Here is a 15161-nt window from a genome sequence, read left to right as displayed (position 1 = left end):
TGTGTGTGTGTGTTGTGTGAAATACATCGTGTTTTATACAAATTAATTCCACAATGATCACTTGCATCCTTCCATTTACACTACATGATGGACACACAATAAACACATCCAATTCAGATTGGCTTCCTTTACATATGTCACCTTTTCTAATGATTGAGGAGGCCAATTTTTGAAAAGTTAGTTCTGCCACAAGTGCTGCCCATTAAGCTACCATTTGTCATTGTGTGTTATCGTTTTTGTATCATGAATGGATATTAGGAGCTTTGGTGTAGAGCCAGTTATCACCAAAATCCTGTATTCCTTGCCCTGCTGACGGTGTTGAATGTCTTCGCGAGATTGGCCGCAGTACGTTAAAGATATGGACATATATGGAACATGGAGAAGTTGTTGGCTGGAGTAAATGTTCCAACACAGTCACTACACTGCACATCAGGAACACCCGGTCTGCAAGCAGATGATGTACTTCAAGTGTGACCCCAGCAAAGATCTTACCCGTGATGTTATGACTGAGATATGTCGGTAGTTGCAACAGTCTCTTCCATCGGTTTACTTTGCAAAAAGTGTGATGAATTTGAATCATGCCTGTCTTATGGAATGATGGGTGCCATGGTGGCACAGTGGTTAGCTCTGTTGCCTCACAGTGCCAGGGCCACTGGTTTGGTTCCGGCTTGGGTCAGTGTCTGTGTGGAGTCTGTACTTTCTCCCCGTTTATGCGTGGATTCCTTCTGGGTGGTCCAGTTTCCTGCACAGTCCGAAAAGGCATGCTGGTAATGTGCGCTGGCCAGAATAAATTCTCCCTCAGTGTACCCGAACAGACGCTACAGTGTGGCGACTCAGGGGTTTTACAGTGACTTCATTGCAGTGTTAATGTAAGCCTACTTGTGACATTAATAAATAAACTACAAACCTCAAATCTTCCAGCAAATAAGGAGAATGTCATAAATGTTCAGAAAGATAGTAATTATTTTCACCAATGACCACCCATTCGCAATTTAATAAATGCATTCACCAATTCTCATTCATTCACAAAGGTTAGTCTATTTAAAATTACTTTATGCAAGGTGGGCGACTGTCTAAGCTATAATTTATTTCACATTGCTAATTGCATTCGGTAAGCTGATGGTTAGCCGTCTTCTTGAACCGCTGCACAATCTGCAGTGTAGGTACACCCACAGTGCTGTTAGGAAGGGTTCTCCTGGATTCCGACCCAGCGACAGTAAAGGAGCGGTAATATATGTCCAAGTCAGGTTTATAAGCGTCTTGGAGGGGAATATCCAGGCGGGGTTGTTCCAATTCACCAATTAACATCAATTCATACAGATAAACAATTATTTCACCAATTATATTCAGCATTCTGATAAATGGAAAATACTGCGGATTCTAGAAACTGAAACAAAAGCAATAAATTCCGAAAATCTCCACAGGTCTGATCGCATCTGTGGAAAGAGAACAGAGTCAAAGTTTCGAGTCGGGATGACCCTTTTTTTTTATTTGGGGGAAATTGAAGAGAGTGATGACATTGGGAAATGATGAGGTGGAAAGGGATTAGGATATAGTTAGCGATTGAGATGTTGATTAGGTTAGTTAGCATGGAGAAGTTGATGATTTTTGGGATCGGTATGTAAATTGATGCAACTTGTGTGTGGCTCGAAATAGTGCATATAATTAAACAGTATCTATTCGAACTATTCCCATTTCACAGGAAAGTTATGCAGCTTCTCCGACACCTTGTTCGAAACAATGATGATCTCTCCAACGCATCAGGAATACTCTGCCGAAGCGTCATCCAAACTCGAAACGTTGGCTCTATTCTGTCTCCACAGATGCTGTCAGACCTGCTGAGATTTTCCAGCATTTTCTGTTTGTTTCCAGTATTTCCTTCTAAACAACTTTGCTTTGAATAATTTATTGATATTAACATTTATTGACACCTTTTTGTCACCAAGGATAAAATCTGTCCCAGAATTCAGTTGGAAATTGAATGAATACAGACCGAGGATCATGAGTAGCTACCCAGCAGACTCTGCGCTTTAAACTCCTGAATCATAACTGGTGCGATGATTTCCAAAGTAATCATACAAATTAAACTACCTGCACCAAATATGATTTTACTGAATCTTTAAATCCCGATTCATTATTACACAGTTTTGGGAAATAATGTAACACTTGTAGTTATCCAGTGAGTTTCACAATATATCTGTTGTCACATTATTTATTTTACAGCCTGTTACCTTCATTTATTTGGGTGAGGGCATGGTGAGTGATTTGCTGCACATGTTTCAAATATTACAAACCTCCATCCTCAGCCAAATCATGTTCCCTCTTTCGATCTTGGATATGAATATTCAGCATCAGCAGAGAAATGAACCATCCGTGCCGTAGGAAAATCCCCTCTTCTTTTCGTGAGGATCAGCTTGCTAGCTCCCTCGAAACTAGGGTTGGATTTCTCCCCGAACCTCTGGAAATATTGACGTTATTAGACTGACAGAAATGGGATAAAGGAGCTGTTTCAATTTATGGACCAGTGAAGTACAAATATGGGAATGTAGAACAACATATTTCAGTACCATTTAACAATGCATCTATCAATCCATTCACTGGTTCCTCAATCAAAATACTCAGGCATCCAACTGTCATTCATCCAACTATCATTCATTCAACTGTCATTCATTCCTGCATCAAGACAGGCATTCATTTATTGTTTGCGCAGATGGTGACGTAATATCAATTTAATTGGCCCAGTGATCCAGAGGCCCAGGACAATGACGTGGGGACAGGGATTTAAATCGGAGCATTGCAGCTGATGGAATTTGAATTCAACTAATAAGTATGGAATACATTCTAATGGCCATGCTAAATTGCCCCTTAGTATCCAAAGATGTTCAGATTAGGTGGATTGGTCATGGTAAATGTGTGGGGCTATGGGGAATGGGTAGGGGAAAGGGTTTGGCTCAGATACTCTGTCAGAGACTCGGTGCAGACTCGATGGGCAATTTTTGAGAGGTTGATTCAACGGCAAGTGTTGCCCATGAAGCTATTAGTTGTGGTTGTATATTGTCGTTTTCTGTGTCATGAATAAGACCGAGGAATTTTTGTTGGAGAGCCTAGTTCCCCCAAATCTTGTAGTCTCTGCTCTGATGCTAGTGTCGAATGTCTTATTTAGATTCAGGAAGGTATGGTTATGATACGTATATCTTCCAACACCAACACAACACTGTGCTTCAGGTTAATCCCGGTCTTCAAGCAGATGAGTAACAAAATTGTCATCCTATCAAAGGCCTTTCCCGTGATGCTATGATTGAGATACAGCTGCAGATGTTGCCGCCTCTTCTGTCGACCTTGTCTTCGGATAGTGTGATGCTTTTGAATTATGAGTCTCCTGTGGAACGGAACCTATCTTCTGGCAGAGAAAGAGAAGGTCATAAATGTTCAGAAAGTTGGTATTCATTTTCACCAATTGCCATCCATTCACAAAGTTACACAATTTTGTTCATAAGTTATCATCCATTCATAAACATTAATTGTTTAAGTTTTAATTTAATGGATACGTGCGTCGCTGGCTCAGTCAGTATTTGTTGCCTATACCTAATTGCCCTTAGTGAGCTGGTGGTGAGCTACCTTCTTGAATTGCTGCAGAACCGGTGGTGCTGGTACCCACACTGTGCTGTTGCAGAGGGACGTCTAGGATTTCGATCCAGCGATAGTGAAGGAAGGACGATATATTTCCAAGTCAGGTATATGACTGACTTGGAGGGGAATTTATAGGTGATATTCCCTGGTAATTGTTACCCCTGTCCTTCCAGATGGTAGGTGTCGTGTGGTTGGAAGGTGTTGCGTAAGGAGTTTCGGTGAGTTTCGGAAGTGAAACTTGTAGATGGTACATAATGCTGCTCTCTGTGGTGGAGGGACTGAGCATTTGCAAATGCTGTGCCAGTCCAGCCGGCTGCTTTGTCCTGAATGGTATGAAGATTCTTGAATACTGTTTGAGCTGCACTTACTCAAGCAAGTGGAGAGAACCCTTTTACTCTCCTAACTTGTGTCGTGTAGGTGGTGCACAGGTTTGGGGAGTCAGGAGGTGGGTTACTCACAGCAGGCTGACCTGATATTCTAGCCGGAGCATTTATATACCTAGTTAATGCAGCGATTATAATGCAGCAGATGGAGTATAACGTTGACAAGTGTGAGGTTATCCGCTTTGGAAGGAATAATAGTAAAATGGACTATTATTTATATGGTGAAAAATTACAACATGCTACTGTGCAGAGGGACCTGGGGGTCGGTCCTTGTGCATGAATCGCAAAAACTCAATTTGCAGGTGCAGCAGGTGATCAAGAAGGCAAATGGAATGTTGGCCTTTATCGCGAAGGGGATGGAGTATAAAAGCAGAGAGGTCTTGCTGAAATTGTACAAGGTACTGGTGAGGCTGCAACTAGAGTACTGTGTGCAATTTTGGTCCCTTTATTTGCGGAAGGATATATTGGCTTTGGAGGGAGTACAGAGAAGGTTGACCAGGTTGATACCAGAGATGAGGGGGTTAGCTTATGAGGAGAGATTGTGTAGATCGGGCCTGTACTCGTTGGAGTTTAGAAGGCTGAGGGGAGATCTTATAGAGACATATAAGATAATGAAGTGGCTAGACAGGGTAGAGGCAGAGAGATTCTTTCCACTTAGAAAGGAAACAAGAACTAGAGGACACAGTCTCAAAATAAGGGGGAGTCAGTTTAGAACAGAGTTGAGGGGGAACTTCTTTTCTCAGAGGGTAGTGAATCTCTGGAATTCTCTGCCCATTGAAGCAGTGGAGGCTACCTCGTTAAATATGTTGAAGTCACAGGTAGATAGATCTCTGATCAATAAGGGAATTAAGGGTTATGGGGAGCGGGCGGGTAAGTGGAACTAAACCACTATCAGATCAGCCATGGTCTTATTGAATGGCGGGGCAGGCTCGAGGGGCTAGATGGCCTACTCCTGCTCCTATTTCTTATGTTCTTATGTTCTTATTAGCCAATGGTAACCCCGCCGATGTTTATAGTGGGTGATTCAGTATCATAATATCATTGAGTGACAAGGGGCAATGGGTAGGTTCTCCCTTTTTGGAGATGATCATTGCCTGGCGTCAATATTACCAATAACCTTCAATTCACAAAAATAAATTAATATTTCACCAATTATTGTCAGTATTTTATTTGATGCAAATATAATTGCAGTTTATGAAACTGCAGATTCAAATGTATTGAGATAACATTGGCCTTTCTGTCACGAAAGAAACAAATCTGCCCCAGAATTCAGCGGGAAATTGAATTAAATCAGCCAAATAGTAGCAGCTACCCAGCAGCCTCTGCGCTTTATTAACAAGTAATGACCTCATCATCACACAGAAACTCCTGATATATAACTGGAGTGTGTGACCATTTTAAAAATGACTGTAGAACTGAAAGTATCTGTATCTAATGTGAATTAATAGACGCTTAAAATCCCGATTCATTTTTAAAAGTTCTGGCAAGTAATTTAAAACTTCAAGCTCTCCAGTGAGTTTCACAATATTGTAGTTGCCACATCGTTTATTTTTTAGCGTATTATCTTCACTAAATTGGGTGATGATCTGTTGAGTGATTTTGTTGCACTAGGAAGGCCACATGTTCCAAATATTACAATCTTCCCTCATCAACCTAATCATGTTCCCTCTTTCCATCTTGCATTTGGAGATTCACCATCAGCAGGGGGGGGAAATCAGACTACTCTTAGTGACGTTCAATTCATTTGTTCCGCATATCCCTGGGATGGAATTCACCCAGAAAATCTGGAAGGATTAAAGGTTGTGGACTGACACAATTGTAATAAAGGACCAGCCTCGATTTTTGAAGTAGTAAAACACAAGTGTGCGTATGTGGAACAACAAATGTCAGGACCAGCTATCATCACATCCATCAGTCCATTCACTGATTTCTCGATGAAAACATTCAGGCATCCAACTATCGTTCACCCCTGCATCAACACAAGCATTTATTTATTTCTTGTGTCGATGGTGGCGTAATATTAATGCCAGTGGAGCAGTAATCCAGAGGCCCAGGCCAGTGATGTGTGAACACGAGATTAAATCCGACCATGGCAGCTGGTGGAATTTGAATTCAATCAATAAATCTGGATTCATATTTGCAGCGACCAGATTAACCACTCTGATTCCCCAGTCAAGGAAATCTGCCATCCCTACTTAGTCTCACCAGGGTGTGACTCCAGACGGACAGCAGTATGCGTAACTGGGCAATGCCTTCTGAAATGTCCTAACACACCACTCAGTTCAAAATAAATTAAGCACAGGAAACAAATGTTGGTCTTTCCAGAGACTCCCACGTCCCATGGAAGAAAAAAGTGAAATAAAACACAAGCATACATGTTTATGTATTATAAAATGTATCACCTCTCTGAATCAACTCTCACAATCTGCCTGTGTTTATTTTTATCCATCGTTCACGGTATTTTGTTGTGTTGGAGAGATCATCATTGTTGCTAACAAGGCGCCAGAGAAGCTGGAAACTTTCTTTTCCAAAGAAATGGGAAGCATTCATATAGGTTTACAACTTAAACAATAATTAACTTGCCTCCAGTACTGTTGCTGGGCAGATTTGTTTATAAATAGGCCCCATTGACAATGCTAAGAGTTTGAAGTTGGCTTGCAGCCAAGCGCTCAGTGCTGAGGAAACAGATCTTTGAGTTTCTGAACAAACACCCTCAGATGCTTCCTGTAAGTATCTTCGGGTATTTGGCAGCAGGTTGGACTGCTGCCAAATACTGCGTGGGACAGATTAACGTGAATCTGTAAGAATAAAATGGGATTTAGCCAGTTATATAATAAATGTTTGATTCCCACAAGAAAGACACGTTTTAAGTGGTATTCTCAGCAAATATTTTAAATGAATGCACTGTTCATTATGTGATTAAACAGTATCGGAAACTAGCAAATTGGCTAGGTGCTATTTCATTTGTATAACTTCCAAATAAATGTCGTTCCAACAATTAAATCCACGTTGTGAGCAACTTCATGAAGTGCACGAAAGAGATTTTGATGTCCCCAATCCCTCAGTCCAACGAGATCAGTGTAATGGCCCAAAATTAAAATAATTAAAAGTAAAAGAAAGTCATATAACTGCCTTGAACAGCGCGGATTCCTGGAATATTCTCAGTGTTCTACACCTCTTTAAAAAGACAACGTCAATTATACGTGATTGGCACCATGTTCTGTTGTGCAGCAAAACCTGATTTCGATTATTTAACAGTCCCTCTCATAGCTGCCAATGAGTGAAGAAATGACCAGTTCATAACCTGGTTCAGTGGAAGATAAAACATTTACTCTTGTGATATTGTGCAAAATGCCGCAAAGTCCTGATATCCTGTATTCCCACGACGAATGAATGTTAGACAGCGGTGGTCAATAAAATGAGCTGCAATGATTGGGATGCTGAAGGAGAACTTTCCTGATCGCCGTGTTGGTTCTGATTCATTAATTTCTCTGTCCAAATCGATTTCAATTTTATGTATCTCTGTCAACTCAATTAATTATAAGTCAACCAGGTTTCTTTCACTGTTAATTTTCACAGGGTTAAGGAGCTGTTGGGGAAATATGAGGTGTAACATTGTATCATATGAGGAGTTTCTTTTTTCAATTCATTCATGGACGGCACGGTGGCATAGTTGTTAGCACTGCTGCCGCACAACGCAAGGGACCCGGATTCAATTCCCGGTTTGGATCTGCGTGGAGTCTCTGTCTGTGTGGAGTCTGCACGTCCTCCAATTGTCTGCCTATTTACTCACACGGTCCGAAGATGTGCCGCTTAGGTTGATTGGCGATGATAAATTCTTCCATGATGCCAAGGGAATTAGCAGCGAATATACGTGGGGTGATGGGGATAGGGCCTCAGTGGGAATGTTGTCGGTGCAGGCCGAATGGGCCCAATGGCCTCCTTCTGCTCTGTAGGGATTCTATGGACATGGATGCCACTGGATGGTCAGCATTTATTGCCCACTCCTTGTCCGAGGGCAGTTGAGAGCCAACCACATTGCTGTGGCTCTGGAATGACATGTAGGCCAGCCAGGCAAGGACTGCAGATTTCCTTCTCTAAAGGACATTACTGAAGACAATCGACAATGATATCATGGTCATAAGTAGATTCCTAAGTCCAGACGTTTTTACTGAATTTAAATTCCACCATCTGTCGTGGCGGGATTCGAAGCCGGATCCTGAGAACATTAGTTGAGTTTGTGGATTAATTGTGTAGCGATAATAACACTAAGCCATTGCTTCCCTTTTTGCTTATATCCAGTCCCAAATTACACGGATAGCTATCCACACCTGAAATACAATCATCCCAGCATGTAGTTACATAAATCGATAATAATTCCTCTCATGAATTATTATTTTGCTGCAATGTGTTAGAGACACAGAATTATTGCAAATCTGACTGACGTCTTTACCCTGATAAGATAATGTCACCTTGTTTATGTCTATTCCCTTGTGAAGGGGTGCAGAAATGAAGGTATTTAATTTACAATGAAATTGTTTCTTTTATATAACAGATAATCAAATGCAATTTCACCCCTTGGACTTACAGAGACATTACAATGGATCTCAATCTTACTGCCTCAGTATTAGTCTGTTTCTGGAATGTTCCAGTGTCAGCAATCAATTCACCGGGAGTAATCCTCGGTATTTTTGATAAATTTTATTTGATTTCATTTGATTTATTATTATCACACATATTACTACACAGTGAAAGTTATTGTTTCGTGTTCACTATATAGACAGAGCATAATGTACATAGGGAAGAAAGGGAGAGAGTATAGAATGTAATGTTACAGTCATAGCTAGGGTGTAGAAAAGGATCAACTTAATGCGAGGTTGGTCCATTCAAAAGTCTGAATGCAGCAGGAAAGAAACTGTTTTAAACTCGGTTTATAAATGTCCTCAAGCTTTTGCATCATCGCGATGGAAAAAGGCGAGAGAGTATGTCCGGGGTGCGTGGTGTTGTTTTTACATGTTTTTCTTTCATATTTGTAAAAGTGTCTAATCAGATATTGTGTTGGCTCAGCCAGAGGCAGAAACCGGGCGTCCCTGAGGCTCCCTGAGACTGACCTGGAAAGCCATCGCGTGGCTTTACCCATGGCAGCAACTGGGTGTCTGGGTCAGACAGGTCCCTGGACAGTGTTTGTAGTATCTTAGGAATGTAAGAACTAGGAGCTGAAGTAGGCCAACTGGCGCCTCGATCCTGCTCCGCCATTGAATAAGATCATGGCCTACCTTTTTGTGGACTCGGCTCCACTTATCAGCCTGCACACCATAACCCTTAATTACTTTACTGTTCAGAAATGTATTTTTCCTTGCCTTAAAAGCATTCAATGAGGTAGCCTCCACTGCTTCACTGGGCAGGGAATTCCACAGATTCACAATCCATTGTGTGAAGAATTTCCTCCTCAACTGAGTGCTAAATCTGCTCCTCCTTATTTTGAGGCTATGCCCCCTAGTTCTGGTTTCACCTGCCAGTGGAAACTCGGGCGGCACGGTAGCACAGTGGTTAGCACTGCTGCTTCACAGCTCCAGGTTCCCGGGTTCGATTCCCGGCTCGGGTCACTGTCTGTGTGGAGTTTGCACATTCTCCTCGTGTCTGCGTGGGTTTCCTCCGGGTGCTCCGGTTTCCTCCCACAGTCCAAAGATGTGCGGGTTAGGTTGATTAGCCAGGTTAAAAAAATTGCCCCTTAGAGTCCTGGGATGTGTAGGTTAGTGGGATTAGCGGGTAAAATATGTGGGGGTAGGGCCTGGGTGGGATTGTGGTCGGTGCAGACTCGATGGGCCGAATGGCCTCCTTCTGCACTGTAGGGTTTCTATGATTCTATGAACTTCCCCGCTTCTATCTTATTAATTCCCTTCCTAATCTTGTATGCTTCTATAAGATTCTCCCGGCACTCTTCTGAATTCCAATGACTATATGTTCAAAATCTCTGAATTTCTTCATTTCCAGTTATTACATCCCCCTTGTCCTCATCTAAAGGACCAATGTTTACTTTAGCCACTCTTTCTTTTTGCTTTATATATTTGTAGAAACATTTGATATCTGTTTTTATATTCTAAGCTAGTTTACTTTCATCATCCATCTTACTTTTCCTTATAGCTTTCTTCGTGGCTTTCTGTTGACCTTTAAAGATTTCCAAATGCTCTATTTTCCCACTAATCTTTGCCACTTTGTATCTTGTGTAATGAATGTTCAAAAAGTTTCTATTAATTTTGAATCAACTGTTAATATTCTTAAAATAAACGCTATTTTGATTTGAAACAGATCAATAAGTGACGGTTTATGGTTTTGCTGCCATGAACATTTCATTGTAAACAGTGAGGTGTTTATGTAAATAAATACAGAAATAGAAATCCCAGATTAGATTGTTGACTGACAAAAACACAACAAATATTTCCCCACCAACACAGCACAGAAATAGAGTCAAACATGCAAATCAATCAACGGATTCCAGTAACGATTGTTTTTCAATATTATTGAAAGCTATGATTTTAAATTACATGAGGAAAAACGTCATGATGATATCTATGTCCAGAATTAGGAAAACATCCCTCTGATCCCGAAATATAATGACACGGCAAATGTATTCATTGAAATTTCCTGTTTCATCTCTCTGTCTTTCTCCTGTCTGTTTCAGTGTCTGATCTCCCCACAATGGTTCGTCGCCTTCACTCCACAACATGAAGTCAATATCATCTACCCAATGTGTTCTCTCAGCCGGAGTTATAGACTTCTAAAAGAATTTAACTCAATGAATTGGAATCTGTGAAAGAGCTTGACTCTAAAAGGTCTCTTGAGCATTCTTTGATCTCGGAATATTTGATACATTTTCCTCTGTGTCTAACATCGGCTGTACCTGGTGATAAGGATTCAATGTGGCAGTACCAAAGGATCTGTCCCCATATTTAGCCGCTGCTGTCCCTGTCTTTGGAATATTTACTCTGCATCTAAATTCACTGTACCTTCCTTTTGAATGTTTGATATGACTTTGTCAAGGAAGATTTAATCCGTATCTCATCTCTGCTGTACCTGACCTGGGTGTGTTTTATGGCACTATGTACACAGCTCTTTTCCCTGTACCTAACAGTAATTTAAATCTGCCTCCCGAATCTCTGAAGGAAGAGTGCAGAAGAGGTTTTACGTAGAAGAGAGTTCATGCTCTTTCTGCCTTCATTTTGTTTGAGCAGACTTTGTAGAGGGAGTTTCACTCTCTTTCTAGACAGTATACTGTTCTGGGAATGTTTGATTTGGATAGTATAGAGCGAGATTCACTTTGTATGTAACTCATGCTATTCCTGCCTTGGGAGGGTTTAATTTGGCAATGCAGAGGGAACTTTGCATTCTGCAGCTAACACCATGTTACTCCTGTCCTGTAAGCTTTTGATGGGATAGTCGGCCGTCTCTACAAATGTCATGGGGATTGAACCAGTCTCTTTATATTACAGTAAATTTACCCTCTGTCAGCTTATATTATGAGGCCATACCTTTGTTGATTTTTCACTGGACCCTAACTATTTTTATATTGCACGTAGAATATTATATTGCCTGTCTCTACTCATATGAAACTGGATGTTGTATCTGTTTATACTAAATTGGACGCTGTTATACGTTATATTATACGTTACCATATTTCTGTTCATTTTAAGCGAGACGTTGTCTCTGTTTATATTAATATAGACCTATCTCTATTTGCATTAAACTAGATGCAGTCTTATTTCTGCAATTGACCCTGTCCACGTTTATATTGTATTGGACATGGTCTCAGTTTTTACTGCACTGGACAATGCCAGTAATGAGGGAAGTGGTTGGGGGAATACAATTCTCTGCAAACTTTATGAGGTTTTGGGCACGGGAAAAGAAGAAGCGATATCTGAAATCTACTTCTGCTGACTGCATTGAAAATGGATACCAAGCCCTGTGCAGCATGCGTTGTCAATAAAGAACAAACAACAAAGAAAATCACCGCACAGGGAAAGGCCCGTCGGCCCTCCAAGACTGCACCAACCAAATACTGTCGATCCAATACTGCCCGTTTCTGGATCTTGCCTGATAGCAATGTTTTTATCCCAATATGTTATCTCTTCTACTCGCAGAATCGTGTAGTAATACAGACATAATTCAAACAGAGACATAGTTAAGTGCAGGAATAACACTGACACAGTCTAGTGAAATATATACAGGGTCAGGATCAAATATTACATATCCAGAGAGAGTGTCTCGTGCAATATAAACTGAATTTCGATCTAGCAGAGTATTAACAGAACCAGGCTGTATTTTAATATAAACAGGGGCCAGATCCAACAAAATAGAAATGAGTTAGTGCCGAGTGCCATGTGAGGATGGTCAAATGCCAAATTCCAATGACAGCCACATCCCATGAAAGAAACATTTTAAAAAATGACATTGCCAAGGAAAAGAAAACTGAGACAGTGTCTAGCGCAGTTTTACTGATATAGGAGCTTATGCGACATGAACTGAGACAGCGCCGAGTAATTAATGATACTGGACCGAGATTTTTATGAACTGCGATGCAGCCAAGTGCATTAGTAATAATTATAGGACTGAGACAGGTTTAAACTGAAACAAAGTCCAGTGTGTTAGTGATAATTACTGATATAGTACCTTGACTGATATAAACTTATACTGAGCCCACTTCATTCGTAGTAGTTGTTGATAAAGGAACTAGACTGATGCACACTGAGATTCGGACAATGCAGCAATTAGGAGGTATTGCAAAGTACAATAAAACTGAGACATGACATAGCCTTAAATAACCAAATACATGGACTGGTGCAGCATTAACTTAAAAAGGACTTGGATTATTAAAATCTCATGAACGACTAGCAAAATAACTGTGACAGAACCATATGTAATGCATGAAGACAGTATTTCCAGTTTAGTGCACAGAGGTAAATGTTCTGAGGCAGTAAGAATTAAGACACGGCCTCTTGTCAGATTAGCAGGGACATGGCTAAGTGCAGCCGTAACTTAGAAATTATAATATTAACAGGGCCTTTGCTCCGTACATGAACAGCTGATATTGACCCGAGTGCAGCATAAAAACGTAGATAGGACCTCCTGGAATGTGATCCAGGCAGAACCTAGTGTAACACGGACAGAGTCAGAGGTGAGTTGAATATAAGCAGAGATATGAGATTTTTAACATTACTTCATGGGATTCTGACGTCACTGACAGTCAACTGTTGTTGCCAAACCATAATTTCCTTTGAGAATATGTTGGCAAGCTTTGGGAAGCTGGTGGGTGGGGTGTTCTTCGAGACAGATACTTTTTCCAGAATGGCATGGAGCTTTTTGAGTGGCACAAGTTAGGCAAGTAGAGAATATTCAATCATTTATGTTGGAACAGACTTGATGGGCAGAAGGGCCTGTTCATGTGCTGTACTGTTCTTTGTTCATATTCCTGCCTTTTGCCTGGTAGATGATGGATAGGGTTTGGAAATTCAGGAGGTGAGCTATTCGCCGAAGAACCCCTGGCATCTCACCTGCTCTTGTAGCCACATGATTTAAATGCCTGCTCCAGTTCAGATTTTCACGAAGTATAATGCCCAGGATGTTGATAGTGAGGGATTCTGCGCTAGTAATGTTACTTAGTGTCAGGGGGAGATGGTTGGAATCTCCCTTACTGGAGAGGGTCATTGCCTGCCACTTGTGTGGCATTAATGTTACTTGTCACTCAATAGCCCAAGTCTGAATGTTTTCTAAGTCTTGCTTCATATGGACACAGACTGTGTCAGTACCTGAGGAGTCGGAACTGGTGCTGAACTTTGTTCAATCATCAGTGAACATCCCACATATGAACTTTGATGATGGCTGAAGCTTGGGGCTTTGTCACTAACCTGAAGAATTCCTGCAAAGCAGTGTGACTGAGATGATTGACCATTAAGAACCACAACCATCTTCCTTTGTGTTCCAGCCAGTGGACTGTTTCCCCCTGATTCCTATTAACTGCAGTTTCGCTCGGGCTCCTTGATGTGACAAACGGTCAAATGTTGCGTCGATGTCAAGGGCACGCAACCTCTCTTCACCTTTTAATTTAAAATTTGTATCTATATTTGGACTCATTTTAAATCATTTCTGGAATCGAGTGATCCTGGCGGAACAAAAATTGAGCATCTTGGTTTGCGTGTGTTTTGTGAAATATATCATGTTTGACAGAAATTAATTTCAAAATGATCACTTGCATCCTTCCATTTACAGTACATGATGGACACACAATAAACACATCCAATTCAAATTGGCTTCCTTTACATATGTCACCTTTTCTGATGATTGAAGAGGACAATTTTTGAAAGGTTAGTTCTGCCACAAGTGCTGCCCATTAAGCTACCATTTGTCATAGTGTGTTATCGTTTTTGTATCATGAATGGATACTTTGGTGTAGAGCCAGTTATCACCAAAATCCTATAGTCCTTGCCGTGCTGACGGCGTTGAATGTCTTTGCGAGATTGATCAAATTACGTTAAAGATATGGACATATGGAACATGGAGAAGTTGTTGGCTGGAGTAAATCTTCCAACACAATCACTACACTGCACATCAGGAACACCCGGTCTGCAAGTAGATTATGTATTTCAAGTGTGACCCTAGCAAAGATCTTTCCCGTGATGCCATGACTGAGATATGTCTGTAGCTGCAGCAGTCTCTTCCATTGGCTTACTTTGCAAAAAGTGTGATGAATTTGAATCATGCATCTCTTGTGGAATGGTGGGTGCCAGGGTGGCAAAGTGGTTAGCTCTGTTGCCTCACATCGCCAGGGCCACAGGATTGGTTCCCAGCTTGGGTCAGTGTCTGTGCGGTATCTGCACATTCTTCCCGTGTATGCGTGGATTTCCTCTGGGTGCTCCTCCCACAGTCCGAAAAGGCATGCAGGTAGGGTTCACTGGCCAGGCGAAATTCTCCCTCGGTGTACCCGAACAGACGCCGCAACGTGGCGACTCGGGGATTTTCACAGTAACTTCATTGAAGTGTTAATGTAAGCCTACTTGTGACATTAATAAATAAACTTCAAACCTTAAATCTTCCAGCAGATAAGGAGAATGTCATAAATGTTCAGAAAAGTAGTAATTATTTTCACCAACGACC

The sequence above is a fragment of the Mustelus asterias genome, unplaced genomic scaffold (assembly GCF_964213995.1).
Source record: "Mustelus asterias unplaced genomic scaffold, sMusAst1.hap1.1 HAP1_SCAFFOLD_475, whole genome shotgun sequence".
Classification (NCBI taxonomy): domain Eukaryota; kingdom Metazoa; phylum Chordata; class Chondrichthyes; order Carcharhiniformes; family Triakidae; genus Mustelus; species Mustelus asterias.
Note: the sequence above shows the minus strand (reverse complement) of the source record.